A 24,081-nucleotide genomic window follows, 5' to 3' on the forward strand; every position below is an offset into this window, starting at 1 on the left:
TCATCCTTATATTTGTTAAATTTCTCCTGCTGTATAGGTTCCTGTAATTCATTTTCTAAAATTTTAAGATCTTTCTCTACCCCATTGAGTATTTTTTTCTTCTCAAAAATCAATAATCTGATAAGTTCAAAGGAACATTCATCCTGTATTCGCCACCACTCTCACGAATTTGGCGTTTTCTTGGCCTAGTGTAGGATATTTTATTAGCCTTAAACCTTGTGGGATTCTCCCACATTTTAAATAGTTCTCAAGTCCTACCACATCCCACCAGGTTTTTGTCTCCTTTATCAAGAGACTTTCTAACCTTCCTAATAAATTTATATCCTCAGAAGGAGTATTGTAATCATCCATTTGATTATCACTGGTTCTATTATTTTCCTCAAAGATTCTAACACATTCTTCCGATCGTTTAGATCTTAGATCACTATTTCTAAACATTTTTAATTAGAGATATACTGATCGGGGGATGTGTATACCAACGTAAATATCAAGAGGGGATTTTTTAAAAGAATTCTAAAACTAAATCAATCAATGTACAACAATTTAACAATCAGTGCTGATTAAACAGCTGCAATCATCAGTTTTGGATCCAATCATTACAACACAGAAAGAAATTTCAGTGATTGCGCATGTTTTAGAACAAACACTGCCCAAAAAAAATATATATATATAGTCTCTAGTGAGTCCAGCAATCAAAACACCAATCTAGGGTGATGACTGAGTATTTCCATATGCCACCAGGTCCCAAGAGTTAGCGGACCGCAGCTCTCCACATAGAAAGGACGGATGCCAAGTCCACAAAATCTGTTAATATAAAAAGAGAGGAGAGCGCTCCATGGTGCAGATCAACACAAATTTTAATAAGACATGCACACACGTTGGCACTCTGATGGGTGCCGCTTGTACCTTAGAGCAAACTGTGTGGGCTGGTTACCACGTGATGTGTAAAAATACTCCACCGGTTGCTGTAGGCGTTGTACCAGAAGACCGCCGGGCTCACACACCCCGGATACTATGATGTAGACCACAGCCGGTCAGACCACAAGCGGCTGGGACACGCTGGAGGCAACTGGGGATTCCTACAATGTGCGTCACAGAGGCCCCGCCCTAACGCGTTTCGTCATGGACTTCTTCAGGGGGCTGGGCTCTGTGACGCTGCACACACCTCTTCTAGGCTGGTTCAGCCAATCAGTGTGCAAACAATACGGGCATATACCCGAACATTACCATTCAATTAAAAACATCATATAAATTTCTTTTTAAAAACATGCATTCATGGTTATTATTTATAGTGCGCTATTTATAACTGGCTATTCATAGGCGACTTGCTATAATATTCTCTCGGCAAGTCGCCTGCGCTCTGTACACCATAAAGGCACTTATGCATAAACATCATATAATTAACAATTCTAATGTATCTGCATACAGAAATATAGAGGGAAAATACAGACAAATTCAAATATACATAAAAATACTCTAAAAACATGAATGTATTAGTAGATCCACATATAGTTATCTTGAAATAATATAAATGTATTAGTAGATCCACATGTAGTTATCTTAAAATAAACAGCAGGAGAAAGAACCTACTTCCAGAAAAAACGCCAAGCCAATGGTGTTACCTATCACGTATAAAGGGAGTGATTTCTATCCCTTCATTCAGACCATTAAGAGTCAGGGTATCTAAAGCTAATAAAATCATGAATCACAGTATACCAAGACACTTTCAGGAGTGCCATGGAAGTAATCCTGATTTGCTGAAATTCAAGGGCATTGAAAAGCTAAACACCAAGGATTTTAGGGGTGACTTGAATAATTATTTGATGAAAAGAGAAACGTATTGGATATTAGCTTTAGATACCCTGACTCCTAACGGTCTGAATGAAGGGATAGAAATCACTCAGCGTAGCAGCGTCACAGAGCCCAGCCCTCTGACGAAGTCCATGATGAAATGCGTTAGAGCGGGGCCTCTGTGATGCACATCGTAGGAATCCCCAGTTGCCTCCAGCGTGTCCCAGCCACTTGTGGTCCGACCGGCTGTGGTCTACATCGTAGTATCCGGCAGCGGGGTGTGTGAGCCCAGCGGTCTACTGGTACAACGCCTACAGCAACCGGTGGAGTATTTTTACACATCACGTGGTAACCAGCCCACACAGTTTGCTCTAAGGTACAAGTGGCACCCATCAGAGTGCCAACGTGTGTACATGTCTTATTAATATTTGTGTTGATCTGCACCATGGAGCGCTCTCCTCTCTTTTTATATTAACAGATTTTGTGGACTTGGCATCCATCCTTTCTATGTGGAGAGCTGTGGTCCACTAACACTTGGGACCTGGTGGCATATGGAAATACTCAGTCATCACCCTAGATTGGTGTTTTGATTGCTGGACTCACTAGAGACTATATATTTTTTTTTTTTGGGGCAGTGTTTGTTCTAAAACATGCGCAATCACTGAAATTTCTTTCTGTATTGTAATGATTGGATCCAAAACTGATGATTGCAGCTGTTTAATCAGCACTGATTGTTAAATTGTTGTACATTGATTGATGTTGTTTTATACTTCTTTTAAAAAATCCCCTCTTGATATTTACGTTGGTATACACATCCCCCGATCAGTATATCTCTAATTAAAAATGTTTAGAAATAGTGATCTAAGATCTAAACGATCGGAAGAATGTGTTAGAATCTTTGAGGAAAATAATAGAACCAGTGATAATCAAATGGATGATTACAATACTCCTTCTGAGGATATAAATTTATTAGGAAGGTTAGAAAGTCTCTTGATAAAGGAGACAAAAACCTGGTGGGATGTGGTAGGACTTGAGAACTATCTAAAATGTGGGAGAATCCCACGAGGTTTAAGGCTAATAAAATATCCTACACTAGGCCAAGAAAACGCCAAATTCGTGAAAGAGTGGTGGCGAATACAGGATGAATGTTCCTTTGAACTTATCAGATTATTGATATTTGAGAAGAAAAAAATACTCAAAGGGGTAGAGAAAGATCTTAAAATTTTAGAAAATGAATTACAGGAACCTATACAGCAGGAGAAATTTAACAAATATAAGGATGAACTAGACAGAAAAGTGTCACATATAGAAAATAAAATTATAGAAACAAAATCCAGAAAATTTCTAAGGGATAAAGAGGACTATTTAAAAAATGAAGTAAGGACCTGGCATTTAAAAAGGAGAGAGAATAAGGTACAAAAATCTTTTAATGTTTCGAAAGGGTTGTTAAACAATACTCGCTGGCAGAAATCAGAAGGTCCAGTAGATCAAAGCAATTTGAACTATAAGGGTAGTAGAATAAAAGGGAAAAAAGATCCATATAAATGGAATGAAATACCGATAAAAAGGACCCAAAGATTTCCGCCTAAAATGAACACATTTAATCAAAAAGGCTTTATACATGAGAACCGATATAATAGACTTCAATCATATAATGATGAAAATGAAAAGGAGACTCAAGTTTTTTTAGGCCAGCAAGTTTTGCCGAGAACAAAATTCAGAGAAAGGCTAATATCTGTGAATACCCCTCCAAGACAAAAAAGACGACTAGAGGACGGAGAGCAAAGGGAATTACAAAAAAGACCGCAAAAAAAAGGCTACTGTAAAAGAAACCATCACAACTGGTATTTACAATCTATCTAAAGAAATCTTAAAACCTATAGAAATACAAGTACTACAGAAAGGTCTAACTTTTGCCCCCTCCTGCCCGTTGAATAAAATAAATCTATACATTGATTTGAATTTATATATACGGAACCTAACATTAAATCGTCACTTTTTAAGAAAAGGAGACGGCCCGTTACGAAATTGGGAACAGAATACTTCCAACTCACAAGGATCTGGCCTTAAACCAAAATCCATGTATTATCCTGTGGAATCCAAAGGCCCATATATAGAAATGTTTTCTGAAATGATGAAAAAGGAAATAGATAATATTCAGGACAAAAATGTGTTAAAAAATAAAAATCTTACGAAAGCAGAGTACCAGGCTCTTAGAGACCTTTCTAGTAATTCAAATATAGTTATTAAAGCAGCCGATAAGGGGGGTGGGATCGTTATCCTGGACGGGGAATACTATATAGAAGAATCTCTCCGTTTGCTAAATGATACTTCATCATATGAAAAATTGGGTGGAGATCCAACAAGTATATATTTGGAGGAATTGAAAATTCTGTTAAAAAGTGGCTTAAATGACAATTGTATTACTCTAGACGAATATAAGTATTTGTTAAATAATAGTCCTAAAATAGCGACATTTTATCAGATCCCCAAAATTCATAAAGATAATAATAAACCCCCAGGACGCCCAATAATCTCGGGAATTGGGTCCCTTACTTCGAGGGTCTCAGAGTATGTGGATATATATATAAAAAAGTATGTACCAAATATATCTTCGTATGTACAAGATACAACTCATATATTACAGATTGTAAAAACTTTAAAATGGAAACCGGAATATAAATGGTGTACAGTGGACGTGCAGTCGCTGTACACTGCTATCCCCCATGATAAGGGAATTGAAAGTGTAAAAAACCATTTAAAAGAGGATCCCCAAATAAGTGAAAAATTGGTAGATTTCATCTGTAATTGTCTCAGTTTTGTGTTGAAACATAATTATTTTACGTTCCTGGAGGAGTGGTTTCTGCAAACGTGCGGCACAGCGATGGGCACGATTTGTGCCCCGAGCCTGGCAAACCTATATATGGGCACCTGGGAAAAAACTCTACTGGATCAGTCAGGTTTTGAGTCAGTCATATTGTTTAAAAGATTTATTGATGACATCCTCAATATTTGGTGTGGTAAGAGAGATGAATTTGAGAGTTTTATGAAGAATATAAATGTAAACACTTGCAATTTGAAATTCACTCACTCTTTTAATGAGAACAAAATTGAGTTTCTAGACCTCGTATTAGATACCACTAACTTTGAAACAACAAATGAAATTGAAACCTACACATTTTTTAAGAAAGTGGATTGTAACAGCTACCTGGAATTTTCGAGTTGCCATTTCCAAAAATGGAAAACTAATATACCAGTATCTCAGTTCTCCAGGTTGAGGAGAAATTGCTCAAATCTTGAAAAATGTGATGAGCAATCTGAGATTTATAACAATAGATTTTTGGAACGTGGCTACCCACAAAATGTTATAGAACAAGCACAAATAAAAGCCAGGGAAACCGCTAGAGAGGATCTTCTAGTCTATAAAAAAGATAAAGTTAGGGAGTCAAAGATTGGTCAAGAATTCTTTTGTCCATTTGTCACCAATTTTAATGGTGGGGCAAATGTAATTAAGAATCTACTTAAGAAAAATTGGCACATTCTTAAACTAGACCCCATACTTGCTGAATATCTACCCACTGGTCCTAGTATGGTCTACAAAAGAGCGAGGAATATCAAATCATATGTATCTAAAAGTAAACTAGACCCGCTTATAGAACAAAATAGATCCACCAAACATTTCCTTGGAGACATAAAAGGTTTCTTCACGTGTGGTAACTGCAAAGTTTGTAAATTAGCAGAACGGGGTACAAATAATGTTTTTTGTGGAAAAAATTTGAGTCATATTTATTCTATAGAAAGTTTTATCAAATGTAACTCTACGTACGTTGTGTACATGATAACTTGCCCGTGTGGTCTGAAATACATCGGCAAAACAAGAGAGTGCTGAAAATACGTATCTTAGAACACACTCGGAATATAAAAAATAAAATCATGAATCACAGTATACCAAGACACTTTCAGGAGTGCCATGGAAGTAATCCTGATTTGTTGAAATTCAAGGGCATTGAAAAGCTAAACACCAAGGATTTTAGGGGTGACTTGAATAATTATTTGATGAAAAGAGAAACGTATTGGATATTAGCTTTAGATACCCTGACTCCTAACGGTCTGAATGAAGGGATAGAAATCACTCCCTTTATACGTGATAGGTAACACCATTGGCTTGGCGATTTTTCTGGAAGTAGGTTCTTTCTCCTGCTGTTTATTTTAAGATAACTACATGTGGATCTACTAATACATTTATATTATTTTAAGATAACTACACGTGGATCTACTAATACATTCATGTTTTTAGAGTATTTTTATGTATATTTGAATTTGTCTGTATTTTCCCTCTATATTTCTGTACGCAGATACATTAGAATTGTTAATTATATGATGTTTATGCATAAGTGCCTTTATGGTGTGCAGAGCGCAGGCGACTTGCCGAGAGAATATTATAGCAAGTCGCCTAAGAATAGCCAGTTATAAATAGCGCACTATAAATAATAACCATGAATGCATGTTTTTTAAAACGAAATTTATATGATGTTTTTAATTGAATGGTAATGTTCGGGTATATGCCCATATTGTTTGCACACTGATTGGCTGAACCAGCCTAGAAGAGGTGTGTGCAGCGTCACAGAGCCCAGCCCTCTGATGAAGTCCATGACGAAATGCGTTAGAGTGGGGCCTCTGTGATGCACATTGTAGGAATCCCCAGTTGCCTCCAGCGTGTCCCAGCCACTTGTGGTCCGACCGGCTGTGGTCTACATCGTAGTATCCGGCAGCGGGGTGTGTGAGCCCAGCGGTCTTCTGGTACAACGCCTACAGCAACCGGTGGAGTATTTTTACACATCACGTGGTAACCAGCCCACACAGTTTGCTCTAAGGTACAAGTGGCACCCATCAGAGTGCCAACGTGTGTACATGTCTTATTAAAATTTGTGTTGATCTGCACCATGGAGCGCTCTCCTCTCTTTTTATATTAACAGATTTTGTGGACTTGGCATCCGTCCTTTCTATGTGGAGAGCTGCGGTCCGCTAACACTTGGGACCTGGTGGCATATGGAAATACTCAGTCATCACCCTAGATTGGTGTTTTGATTGCTGGACTCACTAGAGACTATATATTTTTTTGGGGGGGGGCAGTTTTTGTTCTAAAACATGCGCAATCACTGAAATTTCTTTCTGTATTGTAATGATTGGATCCAAAACTGATGATTGCAGCTGTTTAATCAGCACTGATTGTTAAATTGTTGTACATTAATTGATGTTGTTTTATACTTCTTTTAAAAAATCCCCTCTTGATATTTACGTTGGTATACACATCCCCCGATCAGTATATCTCTAATTAAAAATGTTTAGAAATAGTGATCTAAGATCTAAACGATTGGAAGAATGTGTTAGAATCTTTGAGGAAAATAATAGAACCAGTGATAATCAAATGGATGATTACAATACTCCTTCTGAGGATATAAATTTATTAGGAAGGTTAGAAAGTCTCTTGATAAAGGAGACAAAAACCTGGTGGGATGTAGTAGGACTTGAGAACTATCTAAAATGTGGGAGAATCCCACGAGGTTTAAGGCTAATAAAATATCCTACACTAGGCCAAGAAAACGCCAAATTCGTGAAAGAGTGGTGGCGAATACAGGATGAATGTTCCTTTGAACTTATCAGATTATTGATTTTTGAGAAGAAAAAAATACTCAAAGGGGTAGAGAAAGATCTTAAAATTTTAGAAAATGAATTACAGGAACCTATACAGCAGGAGAAATTTAACAAATATAAGGATGAACTAGACAGAAAAGTGTCACATATAGAAAATAAAATTATAGAAACAAAAGCCAGAAAATTTCTAAGGGATAAAGAGGACAATTTAAAAAATGAAGTAAGGACCTGGCATTTAAAAAGGAGAGAGAATAAGGTACAAAAATCTTTTAATGTTTCGAAAGGGTTGTTAAACAATACTCGCTGGCAGAAATCAGAAGGTCCAGTAGATCAAAGCAATTTGAACTATAAGGGTAGTAGAATAAAAGGGAAAAAAGATCCATATAAATGGAATGAAATACCGATAGAAAGGACCCAAATATTTCCGCCTAAAATGAACACATTTAATCAAAAAGGCTTTATACATGAGAACCGATATAATAGACTTCAATCATGTAATGATGAAAATGAAAAGGAGACTCAAGTTTTTTTAGGCCAGCAAGTTTTGCCGAGAACAAAATTCAGAGAAAGGCTAATATCTGTGAATACCCCTCCAAGACAAAAAAGACGACTAGAGGACGGAGAGCAAAGGGAATTACAAAAAAGACCGCAAAAAAAAAGGCTACTGTAAAAGAAACCATCACAACTGGTATTTACAATCTATCTAAAGAAATCTTAAAACCTATAGAAATACAAGTACTACAGAAAGGTCTAACTTTTGCCCCCTCCTGCCCGTTGAATAAAATAAATCTATACATTGATTTGAATTTATATATACGGAACCTAACATTAAAACGTCACTTTTTAAGAAAAGGAGATGGCCCGTTACGAAATTGGGAACAGAATACTTCCAACTCACAAGGATCTGGCCTTAAACCAAAATCCATGTATTATCCTGTGGAATCCAAAGGCCCATATATAGAAATGTTTTCTGAAATGATGAAAAAGGAAATAGATAATATTCAGGACAAAAATGTGTTAAAAATAAAAATCTTACGAAAGCAGAGTACCAGGCTCTTAGAGACCTTTCTAGTAATTCAAATATAGTTATTAAAGCAGCCGATAAGGGGGGTGGGATCGTTATCCTGGACCGGGAATACTATATAGAAGAATCTCTCCATTTGCTAAATGATACTTCATCATATGAAAAATTGGGTGGAGATCCAACAAGTATATATTTGGAGGAATTGAAAATTCTGTTAAAAAGTGGCTTAAATGACAATTGTATTACTCTAGACGAATATAAGTATTTGTTAAATAATAGTCCTAAAATAGCGACATTTTGTCAGATCCCCAAAATTCATAAAGATAATAATAAACCCCCAGGACGCCCAATAATCTCGGGAATTGGGTCCCTTACTTCGAGGGTCTCAGAGTATGTGGATATATATATAAAAAAGTATGTACCAAATATATCTTCGTATGTACAAGATACAACTCATATATTACAGATTATAAAAACTTTAAAATGGAAACCGGAATATAAATGGTGTACAGTGGACGTGCAGTCGCTGTACACTGCTATCCCCCATGATAAGGGAATTGAAAGTGTAAAAAACCATTTAAAAGAGGATCCCCAAATAAGTGAAAAATTGGTAGATTTCATCTGTAATTGTCTCAGTTTTGTGTTGAAACATAATTATTTTACGTTCCTGGAGGAGTGGTTTCTGCAAACGTGCGGCACAGCGATGGGCACGATTTGTGCCCCGAGCCTGGCAAACCTATATATGGGCACCTGGGAAAAAACTCTACTGGATCAGTCAGGTTTTGAGTCAGTCATATTGTTTAAAAGATTTATTGATGACATCCTCAATATTTGGTGTGGTAAGAGAGATGAATTTGAGAGTTTTATGAAGAATATAAATGTAAACACTTTCAATTTGAAATTCACTCACTCTTTTAATGAGAACAAAATTGAGTTTCTAGACCTTGTATTAGATACCACTAACTTTGAAACAACAAATGAAATTGAAACCTACACATTTTTTAAGAAAGTGGATTGTAACAGCTACCTGGAATTTTCGAGTTGCCATTTCCAAAAATGGAAAACTAATATACCAGTATCTCAGTTCTCCAGGTTGAGGAGAAATTGCTCAAATCTTGAAAAATTTGATGAGCAATCTGAGATTTATAACAATAGATTTTTGGAACGTGGCTACCCACAAAATGTTATAGAACAAGCACAAATAAAAGCCAGGGAAACCGCTAGAGAGGATCTTCTAGTCTATAAAAAAGATAAAGTTAGGGAGTCAAAGATTGGTCAAGAATTCTTTTGTCCATTTGTCACCAATTTTAATGGTGGGGCAAATGTAATTAAGAATCTACTTAAGAAAAATTGGCACATTCTTAAACTAGACCCCATACTTGCTGAATATCTACCCACTGGTCCTAGTATGGTCTACAAAAGAGCGAGGAATATCAAATCATATGTATCTAAAAGTAAACTAGACCCGCTTATAGAACAAAATAGATCCACCAAACATTTCCTTGGAGCCATAAAAGGTTTCTTCACGTGTGGTAACTGCAAAGTTTGTAAATTAGCAGAACGGGGTACAAATAATGTTTTTTGTGGAAAAAATTTGAGTCATATTTATTCTATAGAAAGTTTTATCAAATGTAACTCTACGTACGTTCTGTACATGATAACTTGCCCGTGTGGTCTGAAATACATCGGCAAAACAAGAGAGTGCTGAAAATACGTATCTTAGAACACACTCGGAATATTTTAAGATAACTACATGTGGATCCACTAATACATTTATATTATTTTAAGATAACTACACGTGGATCTACTAATACATTCATGTTTTTAGAGTATTTTTATGTATATTTGAATTTGTCTGTATTTTCCCTCTATATTTCTGTACGCAGATACATTAGAATTGTTAATTATATGATGTTTATGCATAAGTGCCTTTATGGTGTGCAGAGCGCAGGCGACTTGCCGAGAGAATATTATAGCAAGTCGTCTATGAATAGCCAGTTATAAATAGCGCACTATAAATAATAACCATGAATGCATGTTTTTTAAAACGAAATTTATATGATGTTTTTAATTGAATGGTAATGTTCGGGTATATGCCCGTATTGTTTGCACACTGATTGGCTGAACCAGCCTAGAAGAGGTGTGTGCAGCGTCACAGAGCCCAGCCCTCTGATGAAGTCCATGATGAAACGCATTAGGGTGGGGCCTCTGTGACGCACATTGTAGGAATCCCCAGTTGCCTCCAGCGTGTCCCAGCCACTTGTGGTCCGACCGGCTGTGGTCTACATCGTAGTATCCGGCTGCGGGGTGTGTGAGCCTGGCGGTCTTCTGGTACAATGCCTACAGCAACCGGTGGAGTATTTTTACACATCACGTGGTAACCAGCCCACACAGTTTGCTCTAAGGTACAAGCAGCACCCATCAGATTGCCAACGTGTGTACATGTCTTATTAAAATTTGTGTTGATCTGCACCATGGAGCGCTCTCCTCTCTTTTTATATTAACAGATTTTGTGGATTTGGCATCCGTCCTTTCTATGTGGAGAGCTGCGGTCCGCTAACACTTGGGACCTGGTGGCATATGGAAATACTCAGTCATCACCCTAGATTGGTGTTTTGATTGCTGGACTCACTAGAGACTATATATATATATATTTTGGGCAGTGTTTGTTCTAAAACATGCGCAATCACTGAAATTTCTTTCTGTGTTATAAATATATATATATATAGGGCTGCTATGCCTTGCCATAGGAATCTGCTGGATGTATATATATATATATATATATACATACACACACACACACATATATATATATATATATGTATATATATTGCTTAATTTAGGGGGGGCACTTGCAGGCTACTATCAAACATTGGTGGTCAGTGTGGGTCGTTGGGGTATAGTGGGGGTTATTGGTGGCCAGTGTGGGTCATTGGGGTATAGTGGGGGTCATTGGTGGGCAGTGGGGCCCTTTTTTTTTTACAATACTTACCTTAAAATTATGTTTTCCTGCTTTGTCCTCGCTGCTGCATCTCTACAGCTCTGCACCATGCTGAGGAATGATCTAAAATGGAGAACATGGAGTGCCTTTGACATCTGGTCTTTGGTCGTCGATTGTTGGTCGTTTGGCTTTGAAAATGTGAATGATTGAATGATAACGATGCCCAATAATGATGGATTGACGGGCAAAACAGGACGACTGAAACAACCATCGTGATCGCGCATCGCTGGTCGTTTAGGGCATTGTACTGAACGATTTGCGGATGATTTCCAAGCAATTGAACGATAACGATGGTCGTTATCGCTCAATCGCTAGGTTTAACCATGTAATGGATGGGCAGCATTAGAGTTTTCAGGACACATATCTGGTCTCAATAGGAAGTTTTTTAAATTTCGGCCTCTGCTAACACTCAGTAATGGGATTTCATCCCTTAAGCTTTTAACTGCTGGGTCTGTAGATACCAAGGGCCAATTCTTTTTAATGGTTCTGTGCATGGCTTTTAGATTCGTATCACAACGCAGTCCCAAGATTACACCTTCAGATTTGCTATTTTTTGTTCCAATCTGTTTATCCCAAACAATGGCCTTAGCCCTGATGAGATACCTCTCTATCTTTTTGTCCGTGTAGCCCCTCTCTAGAAACCTATTATGGCATTCCATCAGCTGCATTTTTGCTCGGTCGGGATCCGAGTTGTTTCTTAATACTCTAACAGATTGTGACACTGGTAACTTGGACTTCAGGGTGTCAGGATGGTGGCTTGAAGCCCACAGGAGTGTATTCCTATCTGTGTCCTTTCTATAAAGAGTATAGCTTTGGGTTTGAGTCATGTCACAGCACCGTCACATCCAAAAAGTTCAACAGCCGCTGTAAAGTGCATAGGCGTGTCCAGCTGGTTTAAAAATTCTACCATTTAAAAGAATCCTCATTATCCCTCCAAATAACATGTATTTGGAGGGGTGATGAGGATTCTTCATTACTGAGTGTTAGCAGAGGCTGAAATTTAAAAAACTTCCTGTTGATACCAGATATGCATCCTGAATACTCTAAGACAGACCATTGGCTGACACAAAACAAAGGTTGCTTTAAGTGCCTGGGATGCACAACGTGCAGATCCTTAATTACAGTGAAATTCTTTTGTCACCCCCACAGTGGACGCAAGATTTTTCTGAAGAATAGGTTGTCGTGCAATTATGACCATGTGGTTTATTTCCTCACATGCCCATGTGGCTTAATGTATGTGGGGAAGACATCAGGACATTTAAAGAACATATGTCTCAACATCGGTCTTCTATTCGTCTTGCATACAGCACTGGCTCCGCAGACAAACCTGTAGGCCTTCATTTCCTAAAGGAGCACCATCAACTGAATACCCTATGTTATATGATAATAGACTGGATCCCTCCACCGGCTCGTGGAGGTGATCGGAATCTACTATTATTGAAAAGAGAGGCTAGGTGGATTCACCAGTTGGATACGGTGGCCCTCAATATATTTTTATAACAATTTTTTTTTTGGAGTTATTCTATTGTTATGATTGATCATTATTGGTATGTTCATTTTTGTTTATGTTTGTTTACTTTTGTTTTTCATTTTTGTGTCCCAGACAGTGTTCCTTATTGTTAGCTTCGTTAAGTGTACCTACCTTTGTTAATTTGCTTTTGTGAGTGTATGTTTATATTGGAATATCTACTTCTGTTTTCTAGAATCCTTTTTTAAAAATTATTTGTTACTTCTTTTTTCTGTTTGGTATGTGGGTGTTATGAGGCATCACGTATAGATATTGATGGTTGTGCCCTTGGAGCCGTGGTCACTATGGAGATTTAAGTCAGCTTGCGCTCCAGAGATGTAAATGGAACGCAGGCTGTCGGCATTATTGGTGATAGGGGGTATGTTGGAGCTCTAGTGCTCGGTTAGCGTGTAATCTCTGATTACGCGAACCTGTGGGTGGAGTTATGGTGATGTGCTTTTGCCCTTCATGTGTATGTGTGTTCCGGTTGGTGCGGCAGTTATCACCGCTCAGTGGAGTTTAACCAACAAGGAACCTGCGAGTATGGGTTAGGTGAGGAAAGTTATTTTACCTACACCATTATGCTGAAGGGATTTGTGATTTCCGGTGGTGCGCTCCATGGCTGTGGAACGCACGCTAATGATGGTATGTAGGTTTCTAATGTTTTGAGCAATTAGTCAGTGGTAATGGATCCAAATCTGCCTTGGTTTATACTAACGCTAATTCAATGAATGCCCTGTACTGGGCAATTTGTGTCTATACTATAGATGCAGTTATTGGTGTTAGACATTTAAATGCTTTACTTCCTGGTGTTAAGTGGGAGGGTGTGTCTATTTGGGATGCCTCTGGTATTTATAGGCCCTGTTGGGCAGGTGGTGGGACATGCTTCTTTGATACTCTGGTCTCTGGGATTTGGGTCTTGACAAAGGGCCAGCTATGGTCCGAAACGTCGACATCTTTCTTTTTATATGATGTGAGTAATAAAAAAATACCTCTTTGTCTACACTCAGAAGACTGGTGAGTGCTCTCTAACTCTATGTACTATATGATGGCTAAACTATGGATGGACTCTGTTGTTTTTTTGCCTGAGAAACATGCACCCCAGCAACTTTGATACTAATAATTTTGTGAGTGCCACTCGAATTTGGACTATATACTGTGTCTATATATATATATATATATATATATATATATATATATGTATTACACAAAATATTGAAAAATCCATAAACAAAGTTTATAAGCACTCAACCAGAGTTTATTCCGTCGGTTTTAGTAAAAATTAATTTTTGTCCAAAAATTTTTTCACAAAATGTATTTGCATAAACTTCAAAAAATGTGTATGCGGGCAACCAAAGTTCTGCATATCCTCTTATCCCACCAACTAGGCTTCCAATATTGTTGTATAATTCTGTATTACAACACCCAATCTTCTTAGGAGGTCTCCCATCTTAATACTGATCAGGCCCACCACTGCTTGGCTTCCAAGATCAGCCGAGATTGGGCATAACCAGTATGGTATGACTGTAAGTTACTAAAACATCTGTATGGATCAGGGGCGTATCTATAATGGGTGCAGGGTGTGCGGTGAACACAAGCTCCCAGGTCCAGGGGGGCCCTTACCACACACCCTGCACCCATATTATTTAAAAAAATTTACCTCTCCGAGTTCCTGCATTGGGTTGTCTCAGAGCTGCAGAAAACTCCGGAAAATGGCCATCACTTCACATGCGCAGTGAGGAAATCGCCGGGAAAAAGGCGGCTGCACCATTTCCCCGGTGATCTGCGCATGCGCATTAGACTCTGGGCACACATTAGTGCCCAGAGTCTACTAATGTTGCAGTAGCTGGCCAGCTGTGTCAGTCAGGAGAGAGAGGAGGGAGCCCTGGACGGGGAATGCACATGGGCCCCCTCCTCTCTTAAGATGCCCCTGCTATGGATGCACTAGTGGGGGTTGGTGAGGTAAACATCCTCCCAAGTACGCCCTGTGGGAGGTGCCCAGCCAAATTGGGGGCTTTGGTAACCAACCTCATGAATTCAAAAAAGCCAATAATCCAGTTCAAAAATAAAAATAAAAGAAAAAAGAAAACAGAATTTATTTAAAAAATTAAGCAATCAACAAGACTGTCAAAGTCTCTTCCCAAGAAAAATGTTCATAGATAGCATGAAAAAGACAAGGGGCCTGATTCAGACCCACTCGCGAGCGGCTGTCCGCTCGCAAGTGGGTCGATGGTCTGCACTGAGCATGCGCACGACGGAGGGAGCTCCGTCGTGCGCATGCGCCAGACACGACGAGCGAAGGACTTTCCTTCGCTCGTTGTGTCCGATCAAAGGGGGCGTGCTGTCAATGTTGATTGACAGCACGCCCCCTTTGGTGGGCGTGCCGGGGGCGTGCCTCCCTGACAGGGGCGTTCCCACGGGAACGCCTCCCGTCAGAAGCCGGCCCACTGACATCACTAGTGATGTCAGTGGGAGTGATTTTGGCTCTGATAGAGCCAAAATCACTCCGGAGCTTGCGGTTGAAAACCTCAACCGCAGGCTCCGGCTCGCAATTTCGATGGTCGCGATGGTCACGACCATCGCGGCCATCAAAATGCACGCTCGTATAGCCTGTGGGTGGTGACCCACAGCTATACGAGCGTCCAGGAGGACGCTCCATGAAAATGGAGCCCAGCCCTCATTCAGAGCGTGCGCTCTGCTCAGAGCGTACGGCTCTGAATGAGGGCCAAAGTCTAGTTGAGTCCAACTGGAGTGACTGTGTTCAACTTGTGAATCCATTGTGTTTACAAATGTAGCAAACATTTTTCTCGGTTCACTCCTCTCATCATCAGAACGTGGTCAATGATTTTGTATGATAAAGTACCCAAAGAATGTTGGTTTTCTTTGAAGTACATATATACATGTAAGTGCATTTTATTAAATAGCTTTTTTGGATGGGGTCGATTGAATGGAAAGCGGGGTGATGAAGCACAAACCATCTTCATAGTAAAACTGTAATAAGTGCATGAGCTTGTCCACCTCAGCATTGGAGATGGCCATCTTGAACCCACGGTACTATATCACAGAGGCAGTGGCAATGACAGATGCAATGGAGAAATTATTTTCATCTGCACATGCATCTGGCATGCGTCCTGAATTTTCTTGTGCAAAGCCATAGTACGAATTTAGATGCACTGTAGCAGAGATGTATGGGGTATTCCTGGGTGGTGACTGGGAGGTGAGATGGGGGTGACTAAATAGAAGCATGTAGAGTTTGTATTTCATGGAATAGTTGCTGCTAATGATAGCATTCATAGACCCAGAACTGTTCACATAGCAGGGTAAATTCAAACGGATAATCACTCTCTGCCTTAGTCCTGGTACAAGTTTCAAAGGTGTGATGGTGGTGCATCTAAAGATGTGCTAAGCGGTATTTCAGTGTTTATGGACGCTGAAAGTGGGCATCTCAAGCCTTGCACAATCAGATGCATGGATGTAGATGGGCTTTATAGTGCCATTTGCATACTGTACCAGGCACAACTGTGGCAAAAGACACAGATCTGAGGACCAGGGGTGTATCTAGGGATCTGAACGCCCCTGGCAAGGTAATGGACTGGCGCCCCCCTCCCCCCCCCCATAATTTCGGGAACTGCCCCCAGTAGTAGTCCCCTCTATGCAGTGCCCCCAGTAGTAGTCCCCTCTATGCAGTGCCCCCAGTAGTAGTCCCCTCTATGCAGTACACCCAGTAGTAGTCCCCTCTATGTAGTAGTAGTAGTAGTAGTAGTCCCTAAACAGTGCCTCCAGTAGCGGCTATAGCCCCCCTCTCCATCCATAACGTGCCCCCTAGTAGCTACACATCCCGCCCCCCCACCCAAACACCGCTCTCGCTCTGCACTATTGGAAGAGACATCATGATGTCTCTCCCATCACCCGCTGTGGGGGGAGCTGGAAGGCGGAGCTCATGAGTGATCTCTAGCCGGCTCTGTGGACGTAGCAGTCAATGAGAGTCTGTCTGACTCTCATTGGCTGGCTGCTATAACAAACACACAGACTCCAGCTCTGTTTGTTACTGTGTATAGCGGACCGCTCTCATTGTGGTCTGCCGTACACTTGTGGGGCCCGGGGGACTAGCGGGGTCAGTTCAACCCCTGGGGTAGCCCACCCATTGGGTGCTAGTGACACTGCCGGATGGCGCCCCCCCTTTGGCCGGCACCCCTGGTGAGTGCCATCCTGGCCAATGGTTAGATATGCCCCTGCTGAGGACCCCTTGGAAATACTCCGACGCCTACCATCCATTAATTTATTAGACCTACCGGGCACAGTGTACACTAAAAATCTGCATACCAATAGGTGTTATGTTGAACTCCCTCCACTTCTAAGGACAATAGGAGGTGAGCAAATTGAGACTTTTTGACAAAGATACATTGGATTGTTGTTTTTTTTGTGATTTTATGTTCTCTTCACTGGTTTCCAGTATATTACCAATTAGCCTTAATACCTTTTATTCATAGACACCTGTTGTCTGATGGCTTAACAGGGGCATGTGGACAAATCTGATGGCATAATAGTGGCAGACTGAGGAGTCTGATGCCATAATACTGGCATGCGGAGGAGTCTGATGGTATAATAGTGGCATGTGGAGGAGTCTATGTGCTATCTTTGCAGAGGTTCAGTACTGTTTTATTTTGTGGCCATTTATCACAGTGTCTGCACCTACATCCTTGTGGATTTCTTTTTGCCCTGTGTATTTGCCCTTTGTATTTGCCCTTTTTTGACTTGTGTATCTGTTCATTCCTGTCTAATGGCGTGTCAATCTATTAAGCATAATTTTTCTTGTCCTTGATTAAACAAATTTAAACTAAAAATAATAATAGTCCTAAAATGCACGTTCAAAACGGAATTAAAATACAGTCTCAGTAGTTATATTCTTTTCAGTAGTTTAATTGATATCATCTTTATCCTCTATTAAAAGCTGTATTGGCATATCTATAAACACATTATTTTTTATTAATGTGACACTGTGGGGTCTGTTTATTAATCAGGACAACCCTTTCTCTGGCTTTTGGAGGTCTATCGCCAGTTAACTTCTTCATCTATTTGAGCATAATATTGCCACGCCTCTCTGTTCACTGGGCAGGTGGTTATGCCACTTCAGTGGGCCCCTACTATTGCAATCCCCTGGTGGGCCTTTCATGCCCCAGTTCAACACTGGCGGGGAGGTAGGGCTAGCTACACTATGGGGGGTAGGGGTTAGCTGTAATGGAGGAGGAGACTGGCTGCATTCACTGTGACTGCAGGGGAAGAGGGGGTCTGGCTACACTGCAGGGGGCTGCAATAGAGAGGAGTCACTCACCTGTGCCTGCGGAGTCAGGCTACAGCAGTGCACTCTGTGGAGGAGGAGGCTGGCAGCACTTGGAGATGGCTGGCTAGATCAGTGCATGCTGCAGGGAGTCGGAGCTGGATACACTGCACGGCGAGGGGGGTTTGGGCGGAGGACACTTGCTGCACCCACTGTAGCTCACACTGTGTGAGGTTCTGGTTTTGTTGTGGACCCGGGGTGGTGATAGGAGCAGACACAGAAGCAGATTTAAATGAAAATGTGGAACTTTTAATGAGTGGTTTAGTTGACATGAATATGGCAAAAGTAACAGTCCAGGCAAAGCACTGGGAACTGTAGTGAAGCAAATGGGAGAATGTCCAGATAGCGACAGGCAGGAAACAGTCCAGTATGCAGGTATGGTGAGCTGAAATGAAATGCAGGCAGAGGAGATGTAATCCAGCTGAGTGTCAGTGGAGGCAAGGTGCAGGGTGACAGCAGACTCAGGTACTCAGGCAGGAGGAAGGCAAATGGAGGGTGCAGGAAAGTCCAGCGGTTGGAGCAGGTAAGGTAATGGGAGCCATCAATGATGAAAATCCCTTGATAAAGTGTCTATAGTAGTTGGCAAACCCAAGCAGTCTCTGGATGGCTTTCAAGGTTTGAGGTCGGGACCAATCCAAAATCGCCTGCATCTTCTTGGGATCCATTTCTAGACTGGAGCCAGAGATGGCGTAACCAAGGAATGGCTAGGTAGCATTTCCAAGGAGGTAGGTAATGAGCTCAGGAACTCTCTCTCAGCTGTCGCTGAGAAATACGTTGCACTGGCAATGAAGGGAGGCTCTGGACCTCACTAAATACCAAGTGTCGCACTGTGACTGGCCGGAGACAGCACATGGCCCACCAGTATTGGACAACTGAATCATATGGCCAGAGGCAAGATGGCAGTGCCCATGCCGGGCAGAAAGGAAGCACCGCCAGGCCTCACCAGCCCAGAATGACAATGTGCCCGCACAGAACCAAGCATAGCCAATGCCCCTCGCCAAACACCAGCGCCACCGCCAGACGCCCCCCCCCACAGCGACCTCACAGGTCTTACCCGTCGACCACGATGCCGAGAAACCCTGGTCGTGACACACTGCATGCATCACAGGAGTGGAGTTGATTAAAGGTAAGGAGTGGATGGAGCAGGAAGTGGAGCCGCACTGCAGTGTTGACTGGTTCACCAGGCTCCCAACTGAAGGACTGCAACTCCACCCCCTCAACTGTGCTGCTGCTGCTATACTGCCTGTATGTGTGTGCTCCACGCATGGTGCCAGCAGCTGCAGTTCAACACAGTGCAGCAGGTTATCTCCAGGGCCAGATTTCAGGGGAGCCCGATTATGGGTCCCTTGGGACTTGATGGGCCCTATGCTGGCACCTAAGTTGCATAATGGTAAATCCGGACCTGGATTCATATGCATTTCAAGTGCATTGCCATTTTCGACTGAAAAGACAGAAATGGGCTGTAACGAGGGGTGGATTGGTCGTTACTTTTATCGGGAAGATTCCCGGTGGGCCGATTGGTCTGTGGGGCCAGTTGTCAAATATGGCCCCGCCCCCTTAGTGCATCACCCTTTTTACCTATTTTTTCATGACAGGTAGCCCGCAGGCTGCCTGTCACATCAAGCAGAGCGTCCTACCGAGAAGTGAGTCCTCCAAGTACCCATCCAGCAGAACTGCAGCTGTGCAGTGCCACACATGCCAGTGATGAGGCAGAGTGGGTCCATGATGTCTGGCATCATAGCCGGACATGATAGCCAAGTCTTCCTCCTAGAGCTGTCGCCTGCTGTGCTATATACGGATCTACTATTTGGATTGATTACATGCTATGTCCACTCTCAGTGACTACATATGACTTGTATTATTTTGTCTACATAATGAGTGTGTGAGTATGCAGTGGAACTGTTGGATCTAAACTACACTTTGCTGACTACATATAAGAGCCGTGTATGCCCACAGCACACAAAGGAACTGCACATGGAACTCAGGGCTTGATTCAGACCCACTCGCAAGCGCTATGCGCTCGCGAGTGGGTTGATGTTAGGCCACTGCGAATGCGCATACTGGAGCCGGCTTCGACGTGCGCATGTGCGAGACCCGGTTAGCGAAGGGCGCTCCGTTGCTCTGGGTCTCGCACCAAAAGGGGGCGGCTGTCGATTTTGATCGACAGCTTGCACTGTTTTGGAGGCATGGCGTGGGGGTGGCTTCACAAACGGAGGTGTTCCCATGCGAACACCTGCCATTTGTGGGTGGCCCCACTGACATCACCAGTGATGTCAGTGAGAGAGCTTCCAGCTCTATTAGAGCCAGAAGCCCTCTGGGGTTTGCGGCCACGAGACCCTACCACAAGGGTCTCATCGCAAGTCCGATGGTCGCGATGGTCTTGACCATCGTGACCATCATCCTGGCTACCAGGAGGCCGCTCCAAAATAAAACGCCCTGATTTAGAGCGAGCGCTCTTTCAGAGCGTCCGGCTCTGAATCAGGGCCTCAGTACATATACCACACTCCAATTGCGTGCTGGCTCTCTACACCAACAACAGAGCCTACGTATTAGGATACCAGTATAGAACTTTAACGGAGGCAATTACTTGCACAGCTTTTATTACTTCCACTTATGGTTATTGTCCCAAAGATCGTGCCCTATTGATGCAAATCTATGCAGCATCATTACACAGTGGGCCTGATTCAGACCCGCTCGTGAGCGCTATGCGCTCGCAAGCGGGATGGGTGGTGGCCCAGTGTGCATGCATGTCGCAAGCCCGATGGTTGCGATGGTCTTGACCATCGTGACCATCTTCCTGGCCGCTCGCTATAGCTGTGGGTTGTCACCCACAGCTATGTGAGCGGCCAGGAGGCCGCTCTAAAAAAAAATAGCCCAGCCCTGATTCAGAGCGAGCGCTCTGTCAGAGCGTCCGGCTCTAAATCAGGGCCAGTGTTCATATACAAGACTGCATCTCACAGTGTTTTTTAAGCTGAGGTAAACCCTGCCTGTTGATAATTTATACGGAGTATGTATTGCTGCCAATAATACAGCCTGGAGGTTATTGGGACACTTTCTATGTGGATTTACACTGGATATATTCCTCATATTACGGAGAAAAAAAAGGCTTTTGAAGAACCGGTGCCAATTGCAATTGTTGCTATATTCAGTCATTGTCACATTCAGACAAGCAGGAGTGGATATTGTGTTTCCAATTGATTCATGCTACACATGTTTCATTTAAATTAGTTTAATTGAAGTTAACAATTCATTATTAGAAGGATTTATTCCTTGTGTTTTGTTGTTTTTATTTTGATGTTTATATTTATTTATATTTTTTATTTATTAATTATAATGATAATGAATTTTTTGCATCCTTGTATATTGTTATTTGAATAAAACATTTATGTGCAAACCAGACTTTTAGATTGGAACATTACAAATTGGACTAGTGCAATTATTGTTTTTTTTATTTTGAATTAAGGAGCACAAGGGGGCTTCTCAGCCGGAGCTGCTCCAACTCAGCTCTGCCTGCTTTCTCCCCTCCTCCCATAACAGGAACAATGCACACTGCGCTGATTACTGCCGGTTCTCCCCGTGCCTGCACTGCTGCACTAATCAGGCAGGGAGTGCAGGTGCTGGGATCACGTGACCTGGCACATAAAGGTTAATTTTCCCTACTCTGCATGCATGATGTCAGCACTGAGCACGTTGAAGAAGAGCTTGCAACCACCATTAGGAGGAAGAGAAGATTCAGGTACATGAGGAAAACACATCGGGAGGAAAGGGCTGAGATTATGGAGATACACAGATGGTGAGCTGACACTATAGACTAGAGACACAGAGGAGGGGAGGGGCTGAGACTATAGAGACACATACTGTAGAGGGGAGGGCTGACACTATAGAGGCACACAGATGGTGAGCTGCCACTATAGATTAGACTAGAGCCATACAAAGGGGAGGGCTGACACTATAGAGGCACACAAAATGGTGAGCTGATACTATAGATTAAACTAGAGACACACACAGGGGGAGGGCTGACACTACAGAGACACATAGAGCCTACCCTCCAACATAACCTGCTCCATTAGCTACAAAAAGCTCTGCTCCTGGACTTCCCACCTAATTAATGATTGCAGTCACCTGTGTTGAGCCAGTTATTTCATGAGAAGGGTGTTTCAGCACAGGTGGCTTCAATCATAAATTAAGAAAGAAGTCCAGGAGCAAAGTATTTTGTACCTAATGGAATTGGTCATGTTGGATGGTCTGATAGAGGGGGAGAGCTGACACTATAGAGGCACACACATGGTGAGCTGACACTATAGATTAGACTAGAGACACACAAAGTGGGAGAGATGACACTATAGAGCAGGGGTTCCCAACCACGGTCCTCAAGGCACACTAACAGTCCAGGTTTTAAGGATAGCCATACTTGAGCTCAGGCAACTTAATTAGTACCTCAGTTATTTTGATTAAGCCATCTGTGCTTTAGAATGGATATCACCAAAACCAGGACTGTTAGTGTGCCTTGAGGACTGAGGTTGGGAATCACTGCTATAGAGACACACAGAGGGGAAGGTCTGACACTATAGAGACACACAGGGGGAGGGCTGACACTTTAGAGACACATGGAGTGGCTGAGACTATAGAGAGACTCGGGGTTAGCTGACACTATAGAGAGACACTGGGGAGGACTGACACTATAGAGACACTAGGGAGAGGGCTGACACTATAGAGAGACACTGGGGGAGGACTCACACTATAGAGACACTAGGGAGAGGGCTGACACTATAGAGAGACACAGGGGGGAGGGCTGACACTGTGGAGAGACACAGACTAAGCTGACAATTTAGAGACACAGAGGGACAGGGAGAGGTCTGGAACTATAGAAAGACACAGGGTTAGGGCTGACGCTATGAAGAGAAATGGGGTGTGCTGCAACTATAGAGAAACACGGGGGAAGGGCTCACGCTATATGCTCTGTAATTCTGACTATATTACACTCCCCAGAGTGTACATAACCACACTACCCTATCACTGACTACTCATAATCAACTGGAAAATAATATCACAAACAAGGTGTAGTTCTACAGCATTTAACCAATAATGCTATGAAGAGACAAGGGGGGCTAGCTGAGGCTATGGAGATGCACAGTGGTGCTGAGGCTTCTGGAGAGACACAAAGGAGACTCTGGAGAGATACAGGAGGGAGTGGAGGAAGCTGAGGCTGCTGAGAAGACACAGGGGGAACTGAGGTTATGGAATACGTGACAGGATGAGATGCAGTGGCAAGAGACTGTTGGAGAGACACAATGGGTAAGCAGCTGGAGATTTTCCACAACTTTCAAAATTAGTAGGAAATGACTGGGGCACAAAATCTTTATTAGGACACAAATTCTCAAAAATAAATGTAAAGTAAGATTCATCAGTATTTATGAGAAAAAGCCATTTTCCTTTACACAAATATCATGAGATTGAACCACCATTATATTGAACAAGCAGCTGAAGCAGAGCAGCAGCTGAAGAATCCCAGAATAGGATACTGAAGAAACGACAAACTGAAAGACGCATTGACACATCCTATGTACTTGTTAAAACCAATCATATGTATTCTTTTCTGTCAAATAATTTTTGGCAAATGTTTGTGACAGCAGTTTTCTGAACATATAAAAGACGGCTCAAAGAGGATGTACCTTTGAGAGCTGAGTGGATTCATCACAGATTGTGTTGAGTTTTTTCTCATCTCCCCAGCCGGCTGGAAGGAAAATTAATAATACAGGAGCAGC

The sequence above is a fragment of the Taudactylus pleione genome, unplaced genomic scaffold (assembly GCF_031769625.1).
Source record: "Taudactylus pleione unplaced genomic scaffold, aTauple2 ptg000266l, whole genome shotgun sequence".
Taxonomy (NCBI): Eukaryota; Metazoa; Chordata; class Amphibia; order Anura; family Myobatrachidae; genus Taudactylus; species Taudactylus pleione.